This window comes from Triticum dicoccoides, chromosome 3B (assembly GCF_002162155.2).
Source record: "Triticum dicoccoides isolate Atlit2015 ecotype Zavitan chromosome 3B, WEW_v2.0, whole genome shotgun sequence".
Lineage (NCBI taxonomy): Eukaryota > Viridiplantae > Streptophyta > Magnoliopsida > Poales > Poaceae > Triticum > Triticum dicoccoides.
This window is the reverse complement of record NC_041385.1, coordinates 530,250,589-530,274,399: the sequence shown is the minus strand read 5'-3', so window position 1 is coordinate 530,274,399 and position 23,811 is coordinate 530,250,589. Positions and strand designations below refer to the sequence as shown.

Sequence of the window (23,811 nt, the reverse complement as noted above, 5' to 3'; positions counted from 1 at the left end):
AGACCCTTCTTGAATGCTGCTAGTGCCGAGATTAATTGTGAAAAGAATATTGTCACTATTGGCATAGATGGTATGTCTCATGAGTTTAATTTCACTAAGTTTAGTAGACAACCTCATCAAAGGGAACCACCTAGTAAGGATGAGATTATTGGACTTGCTTCCATTGCTGTTCCTCCAACTGATCCGTTAGAACAATATTTGCTAGACCATGAAAACGATATGTTTATGAAGGAAAGGGAGGAAATAGATGAAGTGTTTCTTAAACAGGAACCTATGCTAAAACATAACCTTCCCGTTGAAATTCTTGGGGATCCCCCTCCACCCAAGGGTGATCCCGTTTTTGAACTCAAACCATTACCTGATAATCTTAAGTATGATTATCTTGATGAAAAAGAAATATATCCTATTATTATTAGTGCTAACCTTTCAGAGAAAGAAGAAGAAAGATTATTGAAAACTCTGAAGAAGCATCGGGCTGCTATTGGATATACTCTGGATGATTTTAAGGGCGTTAGTCCCACGTTATGTCAACACAAAATTACATTGGAGAATGATGCCAAACCAGTTAGAGATCCTCAAAGACGATTAAATCCCAAGATGAAGGAAGTGGTAAGAAAGGAGATACTAAAGCTCCTTGAGGCAGGTATTATTTATCCCGTTGCTGATAGTGAATGGGTAAGCCCTGTCCATTGTGTTCCTAAAAAGGGAGGTATTACCGTTGTTCCTAATGATAAAGATGAATTGATCCCACAAAGAATTATTACAGGTTATAGGATGGTAATTGATTTTCGTAAGTTAAATAAAGGTACTAAGAAAGATCATTACCCTTTACCTTTTATTGATCAAATGCTAGAAAGACTATCCAAACACACACATTTCTGCTTTCGAGATGGTTATTCTGGTTTCTCTCAGATACCTGTATCAGCGAAGGATCAATCTAAAACTACTTTTACTTGCCCTTTTGGTACTTCTGCTTATAGATGTTTGCCTTTTGGTTTATGTAATGCACCTGCTACCTTTCAAAGATGCATGATGGCTATATTTTCTGATTTTTGTGAAAAGATTTGTGAGGTATTCATGGATGACTTTTTCGTTTATGGATCCTCTTTTGATGATTGTTTGAGCAACCTTGATCGAGTTTTGCAGAGATGCGAAGACACTAGTCTCACTCTGAATTGGGAAAAGTGTCACTTTATGGTTAATGAAGGCATTGTCTTGGGGCACAAGATCTCCGAGAGAGGTATTGAAGTTGATAAAGCCAAGGTTGATACTATTGAAAAGATGCCATGTCCCAAGGACATAAAAGGCATAAGAAGTTTCCTTGGTCATGCCGGTTTTTATATGAGGTTCACTAAGGACTTTTCTAAAATCTCTAGGCCTCTGACTAATTTATTGCAAAAAGATATTCCTTTTGTATTTGATGATGATTGTGTAGAAGCATTTGAAACACTTAAGAAAGCTTTGATCACTGCACCCATTGTTCAGCCGCCTGATTGGAATTTACCTTTTGAAATTATGTGTGATGCTAGTGATTATGCTCTAGGGGCAGTTTTAGGGCAAAGAGTCGATAAGAAATTGAATGTTATCCAGTATGCTAGTAAGACTCTTGATACTGCCAAGAGAAATTATGCTACTGCTAAAAAAGAGTTCTTAGCAGTTGTGTTTGCATGTGATAAGTTTAGACCTTATGTTGTTGATTCCAAAGTTACTATTCACACTGATCATGCTGCTATTAAATATCTTATTGAAAAGAAAGATGCTAAGCCTAGACTCATTAGATGGGTTCTCTTGCTCCAAGAATTTGACTTGCATATTATTGATAGAAAGGGAGCTGAGAACCCCGTTGCAGACAACTTGTCTAGGTTAGAGAATGTTCTTGATGACCCACTGCCTGTTAATGATAGCTTTTCTGATGAAAAATTAGCGATCGTCAATGCTTCTCGTACTACTCGGTATGCTCATTATGCTAATTACATTGTTGCTAAATATATACCGCCTAGTTTCACATACCAGCAAAAGAAAAAGTTCTTTTATGATTTAAGACATTACTTCTGGGATGATCCACACCTTTATAAAGAAGGACTAGACGGTGTTATTAGATGTTGTGTGCCTGAGCATGAACAGGAACAAATTCTACGCAAGTGTCACTCCGAATCTTATGGAGGACATCACACTGGAGATAGAACTGCACACAAGGTACTACAATCTGGTTTTTATTGGCCTACTATCTTCAAAGATGCTCGTAAGTTTGTCTTATCTTGTGATGAATGTCAAAGAATAGGTAACATTAGTAGACGTCAAGAAATGCTTATGAATTATTCTCTTGTTATTGAACCGTTTAATGTTTGGGGCTTTGATTATATGGGACCTTTTCCTGCCTCTAATGGTTATACACATATTTTAGTTGCTGTTGATTACGTTACTAAGTGGGTAGAAGCTATTCCAACTAGTAGTGCTGATCATAACACTTCTATTAAAATGCTTAAAGAAGTTATTTTTCCGAGGTTTGGAGTCCCTAGATATCTTATGACCGATGGTGGTTGACATTTTATTCATGGTGCTTTCCGTAAGATGCTTGCTAAGTATGATGTCAATCATAGAATCGCATCTCCTTATCATCCGTAGTCTAGTGGTCAAGTAGAGTTGAGCAATAGAGAGCTCAAATTAATTTTGCAAAAGACTGTGAATAGATCTAGACAGAATTGGTCCAAAAAACTTGATGATGCATTATGGGCCTATAGAACTGCATACAAAAATCCTATGGGTATGTCTCCATATAAGATGGTTTATGGAAAAGCGTATCATTTACCTCTTGAACTTCAACATAAGGCATATTGCGCTATCCAAGAGCTCAATTATGACTTCAAACTTGCCGGTGAGAAGAGGTTGTTTGATATTAGCTCACTTGATGAATGGAGAACCCAAGCCTATGAGAATGCCAAGCTTTTCAAAGAAAAAGTCAAACACTAGCATGATAAGAGGATACAAAAGCATGAGTTTATTGTAGGAGATTATGTTTTATTACTCAACTCTTGTTTAAGATTTTTTGCAGGAAAACTTCTCTCAAAATGGGAAGGTCCCTACGTTATCGAGGAGGTCTATCGTTCTGGTGCCATAAAAATCAACAACTTCGAAGGAACAAATCCGAGGGTGGTAAACGGTCAAAGAATTAAACACTATATTTCAGGTAGTCCTATCAATGTTGAAACTAATATTATTGAAACCGTAACTCCTGAGGAATACATAAGGGACACTTTCCAGAACGTTCCAGACTCCGAAAAGGTATAAGTATGTGGTACGGTAAGTAAACCGACTCCAAAACAACCCCAATGGCAATTTTTATCAGTTTTGGAATATTTGAGAATTTTAGGAAGAAAGAAGTAGTCCGAAAGGGACACGAGGCTCCCACGAGAGTGGAGGGCGCGCCCCCCTGTCTCGTGGGCACCTCGTGTGCCTCCCGGACTCCGTTTTCTTGCACGTTACATATTTTGGTCGGTAAAAATTCATTATTTATACTCCCGAAGGTTTTCACCACCGTATTACGCAAATATCCTCTGTTTTCGTTTCGAGCTGTTTCCGTTGCAGATTTAGAGCACCATGACATCACCCTCCTCCAACAACGAAGACAAGGATGCTTGGCTATTGAAGATAGAGCTGAAAAGAGAAGAAGTAGAAGAGATCAACAAGGATGAAGGGATCAAGAAGGCCATGGAGGTTCAGGCTCCGGTGGTGAAAGAAGAAGACATCCCTCAACCTTTACCTAACCTCTTTACTCCAACATAGATTGAAGCTTTCAAGATGATTGAGTTAGCTCGCATACAGAACAAGTACCTCACACAGGAGAATATTCTGTTGAAGGATCATATTGCTGGGCTTAAGGGCTTTATCCGCAAGTTGGAGGAACTTTTACGCTCAATGTGCGATTATCCACCGTCATCATCACCACCTCCATCACCTCCGAGGACCTAATCACATGGGTATGGGCACTCCCCTTGGCAACTTCCAAGCTTGGGGGAGGGGCCCCGTACCGTATCACCATCACACTCCTATCTTTACCACTTTATTTAGTTCGATCCTTTTAGTAGTATCTTTATCTAGTAGTTCAAGTTTTTATATCAAGTAGTTTTGAGTTTTGCTTTGTGATCTCTTTTTGTAATCAAGTCCGTGAGCTATCTATAATAAAGATTAGTGTTGAGTCAAGGGCTTTGCTATGTTGCTATGATCTTGAGAAAGTTGAAAGAATAATGGAGTTCATATTGATCTTATGGATAGTGATGACTTCACACATAGAAAGAATGGATATTGATCTTATGGAGTTCATATTGATCCCATTGTTGAGAGTTGATGAACGTAGCCTTGGTCATCGTTGCAATTAATAGGAAGCGATAAGGAAAGAGGGATTCACATATAAATATATTATCTTGGACACCTTCTATAGTTGTGAGCACTCATTAAGTATGACATGCTAAAAGAGTTGACGTTGGACAAGGAAGACCGACATCTCAGTTAAAGTATATTGCCATTGACCTTCCAAACATGTTGAGCTTGCCTTTCTCCCTCATGCTAGCAAAATTCCTTGCACCAAGTAGAGATACTACTTGTGCTTCCAAATATCCTTAAACCCAGTTTTGCCATGAGAGTCCACCATACCTACCTATGGAGTGAGTAAGATACTTCAAGTAAGTTGTCATGTTGCAAGCACTAAAAATTGCTATCTAAATATGTATGACTTATTAGTGCAGAGAAAATAAGCTTTGTACGAACTTGTTGTGGAAGTAATAAAAGTGATGGACTGCATAATAAAGGTCCACATACAAGGGGCAATATAAAGTGACGTTCTTTTGCATTAAGATTTTGTGCATGAACCCTAAACGCACATGACAACCTCTGCTTCCCTCTACGAAGGGCCTATCTTTGACTTTATGTTTTTACTTTATGCTTGAGTCAAGGTGATTCTCACCTTTCCCTTTTTCATTTTATCCTTTGGCAAGCTGCTCGTGTTTTAAAGATCATGATATATATATCCAATTGGATGTAAGTTAGCATAGGGTATTATTGCTGACATCACCTAAAGGTGAATATGTTGGGAGGCAACACAATAAGCCCCTATCTTTCTCAGTGCTCGGCTGAAACTCTATAACCACAAGTACTGCGTGAGTGTTAGCAATTGTAGAAGACTACGGGATAGTTGAGTATGTGAGCTTGCTGAAAAGCTCTATTGTTGACTCTTTCTGATGTTACGATTAATTGCAATTGCTTCAATGACTGAGATTATAGTTTATTAGTTCCCAATGAAGTTTTTGAACCATACTTGACATTGTGAATTGATTGTTACTTGAGCATAGGAAATCATATGACAAAATTTATATATGTTGCTGTTATTAGAATGATCATGATGCCCTCATGTCCGTATTTTGTTTTTATCGACACCTCTATCTCTAAACATGTGGACATATTTTTTGATTTCGGCTTCCGCTTGAGGACAAGCGAGGTCTAAGCTTGGGGAAGTTGATACGTCCATTTTGCATCATGCTTTTATATCAATATTTATTGCATTATGGGCTGTTATTACACATTATATCTCAATACTTATGGCTATTCTCTCTTATTTTACAAGGTTTACCATGAAGAGGGGGAATGTCGGCAGCTGGAATACTGGCTGGAAAAGGAGCAAACGTTGGAAACCTATTCTGCACAGCTCCAAAAGTCCTGAAACTCCACGAATCAACTTTTTGGAATTAATAAGAATTTCTGAGCGAAAGAAATACGCCAGGGGGCCCACACCCTGTCCAGGAGACAGGGGGCGTGCCCCCCTATAGGGCGCGCCCCTATCTCCTGGGCCCCCTGGTGGGCCTCGGGCGTCCATCTTCTGCTATATCATCACTTTTACCCTGGAAAAAATCATGGGAAAGCTTACAGGATGAAACTCTGCCGCCACGAGGCGGAACCTTGGCGGAATCAATCTAGGGCTCTGGCGGAGCTGTTCTGCCGGGGACACTTCCCTCCGGGTGGGGGAAATCATCACCAACATCATCACCAATGATCCTCTCATCGGGAGGGGGTCAATCTCCATCAACATCTTCACCAGCACCATCTCCTCTGAAAACCCTAGTTCATCTCTTGTATCCAATCTTGTATCAAAACCACAAATTGGTACCCGTGGGTTGCTAGTAGTGTTGATTACTCCTTGTAGTTGATGCTAATTGGTTTACTTGGTGGAAGATCATATGTTCAGATCCTTTATGCATATTATTACTCCTCTGATTATGAACATGAATATGCTTTGTGAGTAGTTACGTTTGTTCCTGAGGACATGGGTGAAGTCTTGCTATTAGTAGTCATGTAAATTTGGTATTCATTCGATATTTTGATGAGATGTATGTTGTCTTTTCCTCTCGTGGTGTTATGTGAACATCGACTACATGACACTTCACCATTATTTGGGCCTAGAGGAAGGCACGGGAAAGTAATAAGTAGATGATGGGTTCCTAGAGTGACAGAAGCTTAAACCCTAGTTTATGCGTTGCTTCGTTAGGGGCTGATATGGATCCATATGCTTAATGCTGTGGTTAGGTTTACCTTAATACTTCTTTTTGTAGTTGCTGATGCTTGCAATAGGGGTTAATCATAAGTGGGATATTTGTCCAAGTTAGGGCAGTACCCAAGTACCGGTCCACCCACATATCAAATTATCAAAGTACCGAACGCGAATCGTATGAACGTGATGAAAACTAGCTTGACGATAATTACCAATGTGTCCTCAGGAGCTCCTTCATTATTATTAGAAATTGTCTAGGCTTATCGTTTGCTACATAAAGGATTGGGCCACCTTGCTGCACTTTGTTTACTTTATTTACTTGTTACTCGTTACTATTTATCTTATCACAAATCTATCTATCACCTATAATTTCAGTGCTCGCAGAGAAAACCTTACTAAAAACCGCTTATCATTTCTTTCCGCTCCTCGTTGGGTTTGACACTCTTACTTATCGAAAGGACTACGATAGATTCCCTACACTTGTGGGTCATCAAGGTCAAGGAAGAAGAAGTACAAGGGGGGCTCTCTCCCCCTTGCTTCCGGTGGCGCCGTAACGCCGCCGGGGGCATCATCATCACCGCGATCTTCACCAACACCTCCGCCATCTTCACCAACATATCCATCACCTTCCCCCATCTATATTCAGCGGTCCACTCTCCCGCAACCCGCTGTACCTTCTAGTTGAACATGGTGCTTTATGCTTCATATTATTATCCAATGACGTGTTGCCATCCTATGATGTTTGAGTAGATTTTCGTTCTCCTACCGGTGATTGATGAATTGCTATGATTGGTTTAATTTACTTGTGGTTATGTTGCTGTCCTATTGTGCCCTCCGTGTCACGCAAGCGTGAGGGATTCCCATTGTAGGGTGTTGCAATACGTTCATGATTCGCTTATAGTGGGTTGCTAGAGTGACAGAAGCTTAAACCCGAGTAAGGGGATTGTTGCATATGGGATAAAGGGGACTTGATGCTTTAATGCTATGGTTGGGTTTTACCTTAATGATCTTTAGTAGTTGCAGATGCTTGCTAGAGTTCCAATCATAAGTGCATACGATCCAAGAAGAGAAAGTATGTTAGCTTATGCCTCTCCCACATAAAACTTGCTATCGGTCTAGTAACATAGTCAATTGCTTAGGGACAATTTCACAACTCCTACCACCACTTTTCCACACTCGCTATATTTACTTTATTGCATCTTTATCTAAACAGCCCCTACTTTTTATTTACGTGCTCTTTATTATCTTGCAAACCTATCCAACAACACCTACAAAGTACTTCTAGTTTCATACTTGTTCTAGGTAAAGCGAACAATAAGCATTCGTAGAGTCGTATCAGTGGCAGATAGGACTTGGGAGAATATTTGTTCTACCTTTATCTCCTTGTTGGGTTTGACACTCTTACTTATCGAAAGAGGCTACAATTATCCCATATACTTGTGGGTCATCAAGATCTTTTTCTAGCGCCGTTGCCGGGGAGTCATAGCGTGGGGTGAATATTCTCGTGTGTGCTTGTTTGCTTTATGACTAAGTAATTTTTATTTGCTGTTCTTAGTTTTTTTCTATCTTACAGATATGGAACACGAAATACCAAAAAAATTAGGTGTACTTGCTACTCATGGAGATGGGGAACCTCCTAAAACCCTCGATGCTGGTTATGTGAAAGATATTATGTACTACTTTGATAATCATGAGAAAACCCCATTCAACTATGTTATGGGAGACACATTGGATCAACATGAATACTTTAGGGATTATTGCTTGACACAAAAAGGGAAACTATTATGGGATCAAATTCATATGTTGAAGTGGTATGCTAGGCAACTATGTTTGAGATATGATTATACTTGTTGCTCTAGGATGAAGGCTCCACACCTTGACTTTTCATGCAAATTTAATGATAATAAAACCTTAGCTTCTTATGCTAATGGTATATATGATTACTATGATGTGGAACAAATAGAAGAATTTGTTGCTTTTATGGGTGCTTATGAAATAGAATCTTTGTTTAAAACGTGTGAAAATTTTGATGATGCTGTTTACAGACCTGAAAATTTTGCTATACTTAGATATTGCTATGAGAATTATGGATACAATTACAATATTGATGCATTTATTGAGGAAGTCTCCGCTGTCCAAGAAGAGACTAATATTTTGCAGGAAGCTATGGAAGAAGAAATTGATGAAACTGTGAGCTCATTGGATGAAAAAGATGATGAGGAGAGCGACGAACAAAAGGAGGAAGAGCGGATTAGCTACCCGTGCCCACCTTCTAATGAGAGTGACCCTCCAACTCATACATTGTTTAATCCCCCTTCGTGCTTACCGAAGGATGATTGCTATGATGATTGTTATGATCCCATTGATTCTCTTGAAATATCCCTTTTTGATGATGCTTGCTATGCTTGTGCCCAAGATGCCAATATGAATTATGCTTATGGAGATGAACTTGCTATAGTTCCTTATGTTAAACATGAAATTGCTGCTATTGCACCCACGCATGATAGTCCTATTATCTTTTTGAATTCTCCAAACTACACTATATCGGAGAAGTTTGTGCTTATTAAGGATTATATTGATGGGTTGCCTTTTACCGTTGCACATGATAATTTTGATGGATGTGATATGCATGTGCTTGCTGCTCCTACTTGCAATTATTATGAGAGAGGAACTATATCTCCACCTCTCTATGTTTCCAATATGATAAAAATTGCAAGAAACTGCTTATACTATGCATTGGCCTTTACTATGTGTGCATGAATTGTTCTTTTATGACATGCCGATGCATAGGAAGAGAGTTAGACTTCGTTGTTGCATGATATATGTTACTTTGTGCTCACTACTAAATTAAAAATCATTGTTAATTGAAATTGTCTTTGATATACCTTGGGATCCGGGTGGATCTATTACTTGAGCACTATATGCCTAGCTTAATGGCTTTAAAGAAAGTGCTGCCAGGGAGACAACCCGGAAGTTTTAGAGAGTCATTTATTCCTGTTGAGTGCTTTTATATAGTCTAAAAACAAAAATAAAATAAAGATGGGAACCTAAAAAATTTTCAAAAAGGAAAGTGAAAGTGAGAAAGACAAGCATTGTTGAAGTGGGAGAGCTCCTTGAACTTTGTTCATGCTCACGGAAACTTTGTGAATCTAAATTACAAAAACTTTTCATCAAAAATAATTATCCCCTTGTACTATTCCATTGTATTATAAAAATAATGTGCCAAGGTTTGCCTTTAGGATGCTTACAATGTTTGTTGGTTTGTACGGTTCAGGACAGAAACTTTGGCTGTAGTGCGCGATTTTACATTTTTAACTGAAAAGTAAAACAGTTCTGATTACTTTTGCACTATCTTTCTGTACACATTTTTTATTTTTTCCTAATTTTGGTGGAATTTTTGGGGTACCATAAGTATGGTGAATATTCAGATTGCTACAGACTATTCTGTTTTTGATAGATTCTGTTTTTGCTGCATAGTTTGCTTGTTTTGATGAAACTATCAATTTCTATCAGTGGATTAAGCCATGAAAAAGTTATATTACAGTAGACACAATGCAAAAACAAAATATGAATTGGTTTGCAACAGTACTTAGAGTAGTGATTTGCTTTATTATAGTAACAGATCTTACCGAGTTTTCTGTTGAAGTTTTGTGTGGATGAAGTGTTTGATCGAGGAGGTCTCGATATGAGGAAAAATAAGAGAGGCAAGAGCTCAATCTTGGGGATTCCCAAGTCACCCCAAGTAAATATTCAAGGAGACTCAATCGTCTAAGCTTGGGGATGCCCCAGAAGGCATCCCCTCTTTCTTCAACAAGTATCGGTATGTTTTCGGATTCGCTTCGTTCGTGTGGTATGTGCGAACCTTGGAGCGTATTTTGCATTTAGTTTTCACTTTTCTTTTATGCACCATGATGGTATGAGATAGTCCTTGGTTGATTTATAGAATGCTCATTGCACCTCACTTAAATCTTTTGAGTAGGGCTTTATAGAATGCTTCATGTGCTTCACTTATATCATTTGAAGTTTGGACTGCCTGTTTCTCTTCACATAGAAAACCACCATTTGTAGAATGCTCTTTTGCTTCACTTATATTTGTTAGTGTATGGGCATATCTTTTGTAGAAATAATTAAACTCTCTTGCTTCACTTATATCTATTTAGAGAGATGAGAGGAATTGGTCATTCACATGGTTAGTCATAAAATCCTACATAAACTTGTAGATCGCTGAATATGATATGTTTGATTCCTTGCAATAGTTTTACGATATAAAGGTGGTGATATTAGAGTCGTGCTAGTTGAGTAATTGTGAAATTAAGAAATACTTGTGTTGAGGTTTGCAAGTCTCGTAGCATGCACGTATGGTGAAACCGTGATGTAACGAAGTTGGAGCATGAGGTATTTATTGATTGTCTTCCTTATGAGTGGCGGTTGGGGACGAGCGACGGTCTTTTCCTACCAATCTATCCCCCTAGGGGCATGCGTAGTAGTACTTTGCTTCGAGGGCAAGTAGACTTTTGCAATAAGTATATGAGTTCTTTATGACTAATGTGAGTCCATGGATTATACACACTCTTACCTTTCCGCAATTTGCTAGCCTCTACGGTACCGTGCATTGCCCTTTCTCACTTCAAGAGTTGGTGCAAAGTTCGCCGGTGCATCTAAACCCCGTGATACGATACGCTCTATCACACATAAGCCTCCTTATATCTTCCTCAAAACAGCCACCATACCTACCTATCATGGCATTTCCATAGCCATTCCGAGATATATTGCCATGAAACTTCCATCATCATCATATACATGACTTGAGCATTCATTGTCATATTGCTTTGCATGATCGTAAGATAGCTAGCATGATGTTTTCATGGCTTGTCCGTTTTTTGATGTCATTGCTACGCTAGATCATTGCACATCCCGGTACACCGCCGGAGGCATTCATATAGAGTCATATTTTTGTTCTAGTATCGAATTGTAACATTGAGTTGTATGTAAATAAAAGTGTGATGATCATCATTATTAGAGCATTACCCCAGTGAGGAAAGGATGATGGAGACTATGATTCCCCCACAAGTCGGCATGAGACTCTGGACTTTATGAAAAATAAAAGAGGCCAAAGAAGCCCAAATAAAAAAAGAGGCCAAAGAAGCCCACCAAAAAAATTTAAAAAAAAGAGAGAAAATTAAAAAAATATAGGAGAGAAAAAAAGAGAAGGGGCAATGTTACTATCCTTTTACCACACTTGTGCTTCAGAGTAGCACCACGTTCTTCAGAGAGAGAGAGAGTCTCCTATGCTTTCACTTTCATATACTAGTGGGAATTTTCATTATAGAACTTGGCTTGTATATTCCGATGATGGGCTTTCTTAAATGCCCGAGGTCTTCATGAGCAAGCAAGTTGGATGCACACCCACTTAGTTTCCAGTTTGAGCTTTCATACACTTATAGCTGTAGTGCATCCGTTGCATGGCAATCCCTACTCCTCACATTGACATCAATTGATGGGCATCTCCATAGCCCGTTGATTAGCCGCGTCGATGTGAGACTTTCTCCTTTTTTGTCTTCTTCACATAACCCCCATCATCATATGCTATTCCACCTATAGTGCTATGTCCATGGCTTGCGCTCATGTATTGCGTGAAGGTTGAAAAGTCTGAAGCGCGTTAAAAAGTACGAACCAATTGCTCGACTTGTCATCGGGGTTGTGCATGATTTGAATGCTTTGTGTGATGAAGATGGAGCATGACCAGACTATATGATTTTATAGGGATGAGCTTTCTTTGGCTATGTTATTTCGATAAGACATAATTGCATGGTTGGTATGTTTGAAGTATTATTGTTTTTATGTCAAATGATAGACTATTGTTTTGAATCACTCATGTCTTAATATTCATGCAATGATTACATATATGATCAAGATTATGCTAGGTAGCATTCCACATCAAAAATTATCTTTTTTATCATTTACCTACTCGAGGATGAGCAGGAATTAAGCTTCGGGATGCTGATATGTCTCCATCGTATCTATAATTTTTGATTGTTCCATGCCAATATTATTCAACTTTCATATACTTTTGGCAACTTTTTATACTATTTTTGGGACTAACATATTGATCCAGTGCCCAGTGCCAGTTCCTGTTTGTTGCATGTTTTATGTTTCGCAGAATCCCAATATCAAACGGAGTCCAAACAGGATAAAAACGGACGGAGAATTATTTTGGAATATTTGTGATTTTTGGGAGGAAGAATCAACGCGAGACGGTGCCCGAGGGGCCCACGAGACAGGGGGGCGCGCCCCAGGGGGGCAGGTGCACCCTGGACTCTCGTGGGCACCCCATAAGGCGGTTGACGCTCTTCTTTTGCCGCAAGAAAGCTAATTTTATGAGAAAAATCTGGGCGAAAGATTCACCCCAATCGGAGTTAAGGATCTCCGGATATAAAGGAAACGGTGAAGGGGAAGGATCTGGGAACGCAGAAACAGAGAGAGACAGAGAGATAGATCCAATCTCAGAGGGGCTCTCGCCCCTCCCATGCCATGGGAGACAAGGACCAGAGAGGAAACCCTTCTCCCATCTAGGGAGGAGGTCAAGGAAGAAGAAGAAGAAGGGGGGCTCTCTCCCCCTTGCTTCCGGTGGCGCCAGAACGCCGCCAGGGGCATCATCATCACCGTGATCTTCACCAACACCTCTGCCATCTTCACCAACATCTCCATCACCTTCCCCCATCTATATTCAGCGGTCCACTCTCCCGCAACCCGCTGTACCCTCTACTTGAACATGGTGCTTTATGCTTCATATTATTATCCAATGATGTGTTGCCATCCTATGATGTCTGAGTAGATTTTCGTTGTCCTACCGATGATTGATGAATTGCTATGATTGATTTAATTTACTTGTGGTTATGTTGCTTTCCTATTGTGCCCTCCATGTCGCGCAAGCATGAGGGATTCCCGCTGTAGGGTGTTGCAATACGTTCATGATTCTCTTATAGTGGGTTGCTAGAGTGACAGAAGCTTAAACCCGAGTAAGGGGATTGTTGCGTATGGGATAAAGGGGACTTGATGCTTTAATGCCATGGTTGGGTTTTACCTTAATGATCTTTAGTAGTTGCGGATGCTTGCTAGAGTTCCAATCATAAGTGCATATGATCCAAGAAGAGAAAGTATGTTAGCATATGCCTCTCCCACATAAAACTTGCTATCGGTCTAGTAACATAGTCAATTGCTTAGGGACAATTTCACAACTCCTACCACCACTTTTCCACACTCGCTATATTTACTTTATTGCATCTTTATATAAACAACCCCTACTTTTTATTTACGTGCTCTTTATTATCTTGCAAACCTATCCAACAACACCTACAAAGTACTTCTAGTTTCATACTTGTTCTAGGTAAAGCGAACACTAAGCGTGCGTAGAGTCGTATCAGTGGAAGATAGGAGTTGAGAGAATATTTGTTCTACCTTTAGCTCCTCATTGGGTTCGACAGTCTTACTTATCGAAAGAGGCTACAATTATCCCGTATAGTTGCGGGTCATCATTCTGCCTAGTCGGTTCGACAAAGACGCGAGAAGATGAGGGAGTAGGCTGCTGCAAACGTAGGGCTGTGTGATTTGACAGCGAGTTTGTGCTGGACAGGTGGGGCCCCGTGATTTGACTTTCCATTATCATTTTAACTACACGCTACGACCGGCGTGAGTCTCCTGATTCCTGACCACCTCCATACAGGTGCCTCTCCCAATGCCCCACCATGTAGTAGAGGCTGGCTCTTGCATGAGAGCCCACTTCTCCACTTTTTCCTTGCCTCTCTTTCCTGCACATATGCAAAACTGCCATGTAAAGCGCACTATTGTACTTACTTGCTCCTACAGGTGCTAAGCTTGCCACATAGGCATAAAGTCTGATGTGGCAAGTTAATTAAGAAGAGAGAGACTAGTTTGGTGACCCAAGAAAGAAACGGTGCTAAGCGCGTGTAGCTAGGTGAAAAGACAATTTTGAGTCTATAACTAATTAAATGAAGCAAACTTAGCAACAAAAAACTAATAAGCACCTATGCATTGGGACTTGATTGCTAAGCCATTTCATGCCCTTAGCACCTCATCTAAATCACCATTTCATTGGAAGAGGTCACTCCTTGGCAAATGCAATAAATACTACTCCCTCTGTCCCGTAATATAAGAATGTTTTTGGCACTACACTAGTGTCAAAAATGTTCTTATATTATGGGACGGAGGGAGTACGAAGAAAGAGAAAGAGAGAAGTAAAAAAAAATACACTTATAGCTAACCTTGTTGTAGTATGAGTGACTAAGTGATGACTATGTATGACATGCCAACATCAGATAGCCTAACGCACCGTGTTAAATCTCCAAGGGCGCGACCGCGCGAGCGACGCAATGGTCGTGGTAGGCGCGACCATGATATGGGCTGCTGGCAGCCCTTGGATCTGAGATCGAACGGTCGCATGCTAAGTTTTTGAAAATTTGCAGAATAACCCTCCAGGATAGGATATTCACCCATAGGTCTAGAATCACGCCATGCAACCGTTCGATCTCAGATCCAAGGGCTCTCGGAAGCCTGTATCAGGGGAGAATGGAAAGCCACTACCCTGCCGTTTGCACGCTGGCAGTTCGCTCCTACTCATCCCATCACATCCTTTAATATTACGGCGGTTTGCTCCTAGTCATCCCATCCTTTCACATTACAGCAGTTCCACTAATCCTAACCCTCCTCCCAAATTCATGGCGTCCCAAATCTCCATGATCGGCGGTGAGTACAAGGTTAAAACCATCACCGGCGATGAGTTCGACGTCATCTACACCCGTTCTTCCGCGACGGTGAAAGGATGCCTTGCTCGCTTCAGACGCATGTTCGAAAACTCAGATGACGAGTGGGTCGCTGGGCTAGATGTTGAGTACACCATAGTCCTGGGACGAGAGAAGGATCTAAAGGAGGAAGAGAGGAAGAAGCCTGCCGTGATCCATGTTTGTGTGCATGACTGGTCTACCACATATGCCATGCCGACGTTGAATGCCTGCATTTTAAGAACTTCCTTGAGAGCAACCTAGTCAAATTCGTTACTGTAGACTTTACGAACGATAAAAGAGTCCTGTGTCAGATAGGCCTCGTTGTAGGCAACCCCTTCAACCTCCAGAAGAATCGGCTGCTGCCCTCTAGTGGTCAGCCTTAAATGCCTACCTATCTGATGTTACAAAGAAGCACATCAACACGGTGACACTACGCCTACAATACTACACTTGCTCTATGCTAGCAGCAGAACAACTCGTTGCAGCGGAAATCTTCTAGCAGCGGAACAACGACGAAGGTGGTGAACTCCACTCTGTAGGGACTCTGGCTGGGACACGATCTAGCTCGCACAAACGGAAACCACGACAAGCAATCAAGCAACCACGACATCACCTGCAATCTGGCATGACATGCCAGGTCAGTACATTGAATGTACTTGCAAGCTCACAACAACCAAAAGCATCAAGGCAAGACAACAACATAGCATTAAGCATTTTAATTAATTAACAACTACCATTATGAAGCAACTACTAAGCATGGTATGAAACTGATACAATACTAATAAATCACCATCTCAGATCTCCATAACTATATCTCCCTTGGCTAACGGGCCAAGCAATATACCATCTCGATCACCACGTGATCAAAACCAGTCAGTGATCTTTCCGGCGACCACAACCATGACCAACACTTGGTCTCAAATGGTGATCTTTCCGGCGATCACAACCACGACGAACACTTGGTCTCAAACGGTGATCTTTCTGGCGATCACTACCATGACCAACACTTGGTCTGAAATGGCGATCTTTCCGGCGATCGCTACCATGACCAACACTTGGTCTCAAACGGTGATCTTTCTGGCGATCACTACCATGACCAACACTTGGTCCCCAACGTCATCATCAACATCCTGCCAATCTGTACTGCTCAAAATATCAACATATAAAGGACCTATAAGTCATTCCGTCATGTGAGTGTTGATCAAACGGTGTGACCTAGTATGAACCAATGCCCATGCCCGAGGACGCGGCTATCGATAGTTTAAACAAACACACTCTGCTGATGTAGCGCACTGTACCCACACCACATAACCCATGGCCTCACACTCCCATTCGGGTGAACCAACGACGTTCCGACAAAACCGATCTACTGTCATGACACTCTCCCGGCCACTCTGACTCACTCCCCATCGGGCTAGTCCTGGGTGGCCTCGTGTCTACCGAAGACACCAACGACCATCGTCGTGGCCAAAACATAAACGTCCCAAACGGGTTCATGAGCTCAAATTCAACTATGGGCACACAAGGCTTATGCCGTCCTACCTGATTAGGGTAGCGCCTGCGCATAACCTTCCCTCGTTGGAGGCACCGATGAGAGGCGCGACAATAGACCCAGTTAGGGCCTGCCCATATAAGCAAATGTGGTCGCACTGGAAAAAGCCCGGTTCGGTGCCACCTGACCAACTTAATGATGGAATTTAACCCCAAAAAATATAACTGTGATAACTGCTACTCCGATATCAACTATCCAACTATAATCCAAGTCGTAGCAATATCCAACAAATAATCTGAGCATAATATCATCATACCAAAATACTCCGAGGATAGCATTACACTACTATCATGCTGAATCCGAAAACAATAATCCTACTACTCCAGTAATAAGAATAAAGCTATCCAGCTAAGATCCACATGTAAACACCTTCTCCGAAAATAATACTCCAAGCAACAGAACATCAACTAGCATCATGAAAATAATCATACTAACCACTAATAATCCAAAGGTAGCATGACATCCAAAGTAATACTCCAACATATACTGACAGATATCATGAAACAACCATAATATCAACCACTAATACTCCAATGGCAACATGATTACTCATCATCTGCAAACATAACTCCTAGTAATCCGAACAATAGCATGGCAACAGCAAGATCAAAATAATACTCCGAGAAAATGCCATGCACAGATCACAAGTAGCTAAAACAATATTTTAAACAAGTTTAAATAAACTAAACCATGCCACTGCATTACAGTGATGCAAATGGAGGGTTTGGCTTGCCTGGGTGGAAGAAATCACCGGAAGAAAGTGCGAGAAGCTCGCGGAAAGAATCGCCAGAAGTCGTTCTCTCTCGGAGGGGGATGATTAAGGGCAGGGGCAAAATGGTCATTTTCAGAATGTCAAAACATGGTGAAAGAGTGACCAACAGAATGGGCTCGATGAAACGAAGAAGTGGGATTTGGAATCACCTGATTTGGAGCTATGGTTAAAAAGTTATGAGGTGTTTTCTCCCAGGGACCTATCTCCAAGAAAAATATTTTCAAACAGGGGCCTGGACAGAAAAACTGAAAGCGTATTCTGGGAAATACGCATCCACTTAACTGACGTGGCAAGGCAGGGCTGGCTCCTGGGACGCTAACCGATAGGTCCCACTGGCTCTCTCTCTCCTCCCTCGCTCTTGTCTTCTTCCTCCCGACGCTGGGAATAGAGGAGGCCGCGGCTGAGCACGCGCTGGCGCGCCCCGGCGACTCAGGCCGCCTCCCGCTATGCTCCGGCCACCGACGGGATCAGAACGGGACACCGCACCCCTCTGGCCACCGCACGAGCACCGAGGGATGGAGGGACAACAACGGGTGGCCATCGAAGAAGAACAGAGGCGGGCGGGGCTGTGGTGATTGGCGATGCAGGGGGTCTCCGACGAGGGTGAAGGGGTTGGGGCGAGTAGCTGGACTTCGGGGAGGCTGCTGGTGGAAGAATGGAGGGGAGAGGAGCTTGGGATCTAGCTAATCTAGCCGGAGTGGAGCGGTGGCCATGGTGGCAAGGGAGGGCAACGGGAGCTCCTCGAGCTCGGGGAAGTGGCTAGGTAGGGCTAGATGAGGGTGGCGAGGCTGCGGGTGAGCTCGGAGGAATCGGGGAAGGCCTTATATAGGCGCGGGGCAAGAAGGCCGAGCTGGCACCATCGCAGACGCGTGTCCGGCGCTGCAGACGCGTGCTCGCACGCTCGAGCTCGGGGGAAGGCGACGGGGAGACGCAGAGAGGAGCCCACGGGGCAGAGGAGGCCAGGGAGCACGGGGAAGATGGCGACGGCGACGAACAGATCCAAACCGCCACTATTCGCCCGTGGTCACGCGACGGCAAGTGTCGGTGAGCAAGCGGACTGAGGGAGAGAGGGGTCCAGGGGAATAGTGACGACGAGAGGAACCCAACAGACATGCTCACGAGCTCTAAGACGACGAGAGGGAGCGATGCCAAAGCACAAATGGTGCTCTGGACATGCCACAACGCAAAGAGCGCACACAAAGGCTTGCCAGCGTTGTAGTCACCACGTGAACATGGGCATTCAATGCTCTACAACACCCAAAATGTTGTCTAGCTGATAGTCCTTGCAAGATAGAGCATTTATGAGGCCATGGCTGGACCTGGGATGCTATGGTTAAATGATAACTATGCTCTGAAGTTTACTGCAGTAAACTTAATCAGCTCAATGTGATCAACAAAGAGATGCTATGGGTCAAAAGTTATGTGTGGGATCTTTTGGCTAGGAAGGAGTACAGTCCTGGGGAGTTTGAGGAGAAATGGACGAAGTTTTACTGTAGTTGCTTCAGAACTGACCAAAATGGTCCAGAAACTTGAGCATGATGATGCACTCATATGGAGTAGCAACTTGGTCTAAGATTGGGCAAAGCTTGATTATTTGGACATATGAAGATGCTGTAAAAAGCTCACGCGAAATGGACAAGCCAAAATGGCACTTGCTTCACAAACATCATTTCTGTCCAGAAACTTGGAATAATTTTGGTGATCAAATGGCTCATTGAAATGATGCCAAATTGAGGCGAGAGATGTTTTATGTGTATAAGAATGATCTGGTAATTTATCAGGATTTTGGAAGCAATATAAAATGCACTTGCTTCACAACCTGAAAATTTGCCAAAATCAAAGATTTGTTCCTGTGCTCACATAGATGATTGGATGGGGCTGCAAATGTGTGGAGGGGGTTAATATGAGCACATTAAGGAGTGTGCAAAAGTTCAACTCATTTGGATACACCTAGCTAGTAGTTCCTTCACAAAGTGCCATTTAGGGAAGAAAGGAAGAATAATTATTGGGTATTTTTGAACTAGCTAAGGCAATGTTTGGGCATATTTGAGCTATATATGACCCAAAGGAATTATGAGAATTATTTGGGGATTTTTGGATGTATAGAAATATAGGTTGCTTCACAACCTACGGCAGATAGGGTTATTTCTTTAATGAAAAAAGAATTTTCGCAAGAAAAGAATTTTAGGGTTTGTTCAAGAAGTGAAGTGACATGATCTTGGCAAGGTTTTGAGAATGATGAGCCACTTGGGAGGGGGAATGAGGATGATTTCCCAGGTGGCAAGGCCACAGAACAACTCCAAACAGAAAACAAAGCAAAAACCAAATAAATCAAAAGAAAAAGAAAAGGGCCAAAAACCAAGCTGTCACTACAAGAAATATGTCAACTTGTGACCTTGACTATTGGTCAATGAAAGGTCATTGTTTTTCATTTGCGACCTTTTTTTGACCAAAAACAGAAGGTCAAAAGCTGAGGGTCGTTAACTGACTATAACGACCTTCTCTGTGAGAAGGTCGTGGACGTTTACGACCAAAATATTCCTACTATGGCGTTTTGGTCACTAGCAACCTCCCCAGGCCACGTAGGCATCTAGCGTGGCAAGCTGATGTGGCACAAGATTCAGCCCGGTCCAAATAGGTGTTTTACATGGGCCGAGCCCATTAATTCAGCCTTTTATATATGTTTTTCCTGTCAATTTACGCTAGCTACATGGGCCAAGCCCAGCAATTCGGCCTTTTTGGTTTCTAAAACAGAACTTTACGGTCCATTTCTTTTTGGGCCTCGGCCTTTTAAAAGTTGACTTTTTTTGGGCCTCAGCCTTTTTGCATGCTATTCACGTTTTGGGCCTTGGCCTCTACCAATAAGTAAGTCCAACTCATCAACTTTCTATTTCTCATATTTTCATAGTACAAAGAAACAGAACTCTTTCATGACAAATATTTCAAATGAAACAGAACTATATACTTGAAATGACCAGACCAGTACAAAATACAACTAGACCAATAAGTGTAGCCTATTACAATATTTACATACTGTTCATACAACCAGACCAGTACAAAATACAATGAAACTAGCTATGAAGTACAACCAGAACGCTTCATCGTCTTCCTCTTCCAAATTCCATGAAACAAATCACCTAGCATTAGAAGGATCACGCATCAAAAGCATATAAAATCTTTCAACCATCAATATAGTTTGCTTATAAGAAAACATATGGTATGATTTCAAAATCCATCAGAAACACAGTAACTCTACAGGCAGAAAGTAAACTGAAGGCAACCTCTTTGCACATGACTTATTTATGAACAGAGGGAGTGATATTCAGCTTGTGCAGTCAAAGGAGACCCGTAAACTGAACATACAAGCAACGAAAGCAATTATCAGATATGTTGACTTAATCTCTGTGATTCTTAGATCTAGTCATGCTTGTGTTCTTATGTAAATAAGCTCACCAGTGATGTGGTAATTTGTTTCACTGCATGTAACGAGGTCCAGTTGTGCAGCAAGTTTACCGTCCAACCAAACACCCTCTTACAAGCAGAAATATATTCACTAATCAGAGCCCGCAGAAGCCAAAATCATGAACTGGCCGGGAACCACGCGGTACCTTGGGATCAAAGCGAGGGGCGAGGGGTGGGTGGGCTGGGACTCAGATGCGGAGCTCCCTGCACACGTCATATTGTGTTAATGCTTACAGCAACATAAGATACTCACATATAAAAAATGCACCCTGGAAGTATAAAGAGTGCTTCCTAGCACACCAAGTATCCAACAGAAAGCAAACATGTACACCGGTGAGCTGGTGACCATAAAGTAACATCACAAAGACTCAGCCATCAGAAAGACTCAGCCCGATCCTAATATAAAGCAATTCGGAAACTCAATGACAACAGAATATATAGAAGAAAGAAAAGCTCATTTGGTTGGAAATTAATTTTCAAGTCGCATTTTAAGTTGCTTCCTATTGCATGAATAACAACCAGATAAAAGTATGATGAATAAACTATTTGTCAAAAGAGAACTGAGCAGATAATAGACACTAAAAGAAAGCAGCTAGCATACTCTGTAATTACTACAGATTTGCTCACTGGATACACACACACAGACACACACACACACTTTGCACATGCAGATTTGCTCCCCGCAAAAACAAGTCTGAACAATTGGCTATAATAATTATGGGAACGAAATTCCCAAAACAGAGAGTGGTGGTGCTGGTCGAAATTCCCCAAAAATAAGGAAATGCGACATGCATGACAAGCTGTGGCATTACTAGAGGATTTTATTAAACCAACATGCTGGAATGTATTGAATAGATAAAAGCAAAGAACATGACCTCTTAAACAATGATATTTAATCTACAGGATAAAAAGAGCAGTTCAGTAAAGTAATGTAATATTATCTGCTTTGTTATTATTGATTCCAAATAAGTGGGATGCGACTGCTTGACCTGCCATGCCTGTGCCCGTCATTACAGCAGATCATTTCAGATGGGAGGGATGTTGGCAAAAGAGAAGCCCTGGTACCCTTTGTAAGCATAATATGCTATTCTTGTGTAGTAGAACCCAGGGATGAACATCACTACGCCCAGCACTGTAAAGAAAATCCCTGTATCCAAAAAAACAGAGACATACATCAGGAACGGCTAGAGATATAGAGTGATCGGAACTTTGGAACAAGTTAACAACCTAACACTCATGCACCCTGAAAGTATCTTCAAACTACAACAACCATCCGTAAGTACGTATATGCTATTAGCCCCTCCTTACAGATTAAAGTTGTATGCATCAGGCGCTTACCAACATTTGGGTGTTGTGTTAAATGTCTAAACGGTCTTACAAAAGTGAACGGAGGGAGTGTGTACAGATGATCTTTGATTTCTTTTATGAAACAGATATCCTTGACTCCTACACATAGTGGAGGCAACAAAAGAGAAAGAAATTTGATGGTTTGTCAGCACATACTTGTCCTGAGTTCTGGTTGATTTTCTTCTCAGTTCACTCTGACATCCAAAATAGCTAAGGGAGTTAACAAAGTACAATGTCAAACTTCAACCAACCAATTTGAAGCAACACATATAATTGAATCGACTGTGATTCGAAGAACATCAGGTAATTATTAAGTGCATGCTCCAAATCAGCTACTAACGAATTAACTTCTCCTCAAATAATTACTAGAAATTAACTGTTCGTGAGGCAACTTTGATAGAGGACAAAATTAATAGACTGCAGTACTGCTAAAAAACGAATACTACTTGAAAAAACGCATGTGAAGGTCCAATCGGTTGCAATATATTGGTGTAAGTTATAAAACAACCAGCCCGAAGTGAATTATCATGTAACTTCTACTCAAGTTTACAGGTCATGGTGATGCATGGTAGGGGACCCCCAAACCAGTAGCCGCTGCCCACTCCGTTCCTGGACGAACCTCCCTACGCAAGCGGCCAAGTGACTTAGCACCGGCCCCATGCCGTCCCGTCCGTCACCAGTAGCCCCCCACCCCGCATCGTGCCACAGTAAGTACGTACGTAGCAGTTACTGCCGCTAATTAATCCCACGGGTAACTGAAGAAGAGGGGCGCACCTGGGATGCGAGGATCTCGGCGCCGCGGTGGAGGAAGAGGGTGAAGTGGCTGGTGAGGTTGAAGGGCCCAGTGAGCCACCGCCCCGCCGGCACCACCAGCGCCGCGCCGCGGTGGCCCGCGCGCCTGCCTAGGTCCGCCACCGCCCTGGCGAACGCCGCCGTGTTGAGCGTCTTGCCGTCCCCCACCGCCCCGTACTCCTTGACCCTCCGCACGTGCTTCCGGCACCCCGCGCCCCTTGTCGCAGGTGACGCGCCAATGCCGCCCGCGCACAGCGCCAGTGCCACCGCCGCGCACAACACCGCCTGTACCAAGGAAGGAACCAAACCCATCCGTCAGTCTCGATCCGCGCCCGCGCCGGCGCCGAGCAAAAAACTTGCTTACCTGAAGCCCGGGGTGCTGCGCGCCGGCGAGAGCCGCCTCAACTCGCCGGAATCGAGTGGAGTAGAGGAGTCGTGTGAGGGAGAGAGAGAGGGCTCACGGGGGAGAAGGGCGTGGGGGAGGCCATGGACGGCGGGGAGCTCGTCCGGAGGGAGCTGGAGGTGGCGATCTAGAAAGGAGGAGGTG

At 42.3% G+C, this 23,811-nt stretch overlaps 1 long non-coding RNA gene across 1 annotated transcript; it reads right to left on the bottom strand.

Moving 5' to 3' along the window:
- Positions 1-20,978: 20,978 nt before the first annotated feature.
- Positions 20,979-21,323, bottom strand: LOC119281493. Its single transcript, XR_005138436.1, has 3 exons — positions 21,272-21,323; positions 21,117-21,194; positions 20,979-21,016 (listed from the first exon to the last, which is right to left on the bottom strand). It is a non-coding gene; the product is annotated as an uncharacterized LOC119281493 (long non-coding RNA).
- Positions 21,324-23,811: the final 2,488 nt, after the last annotated feature.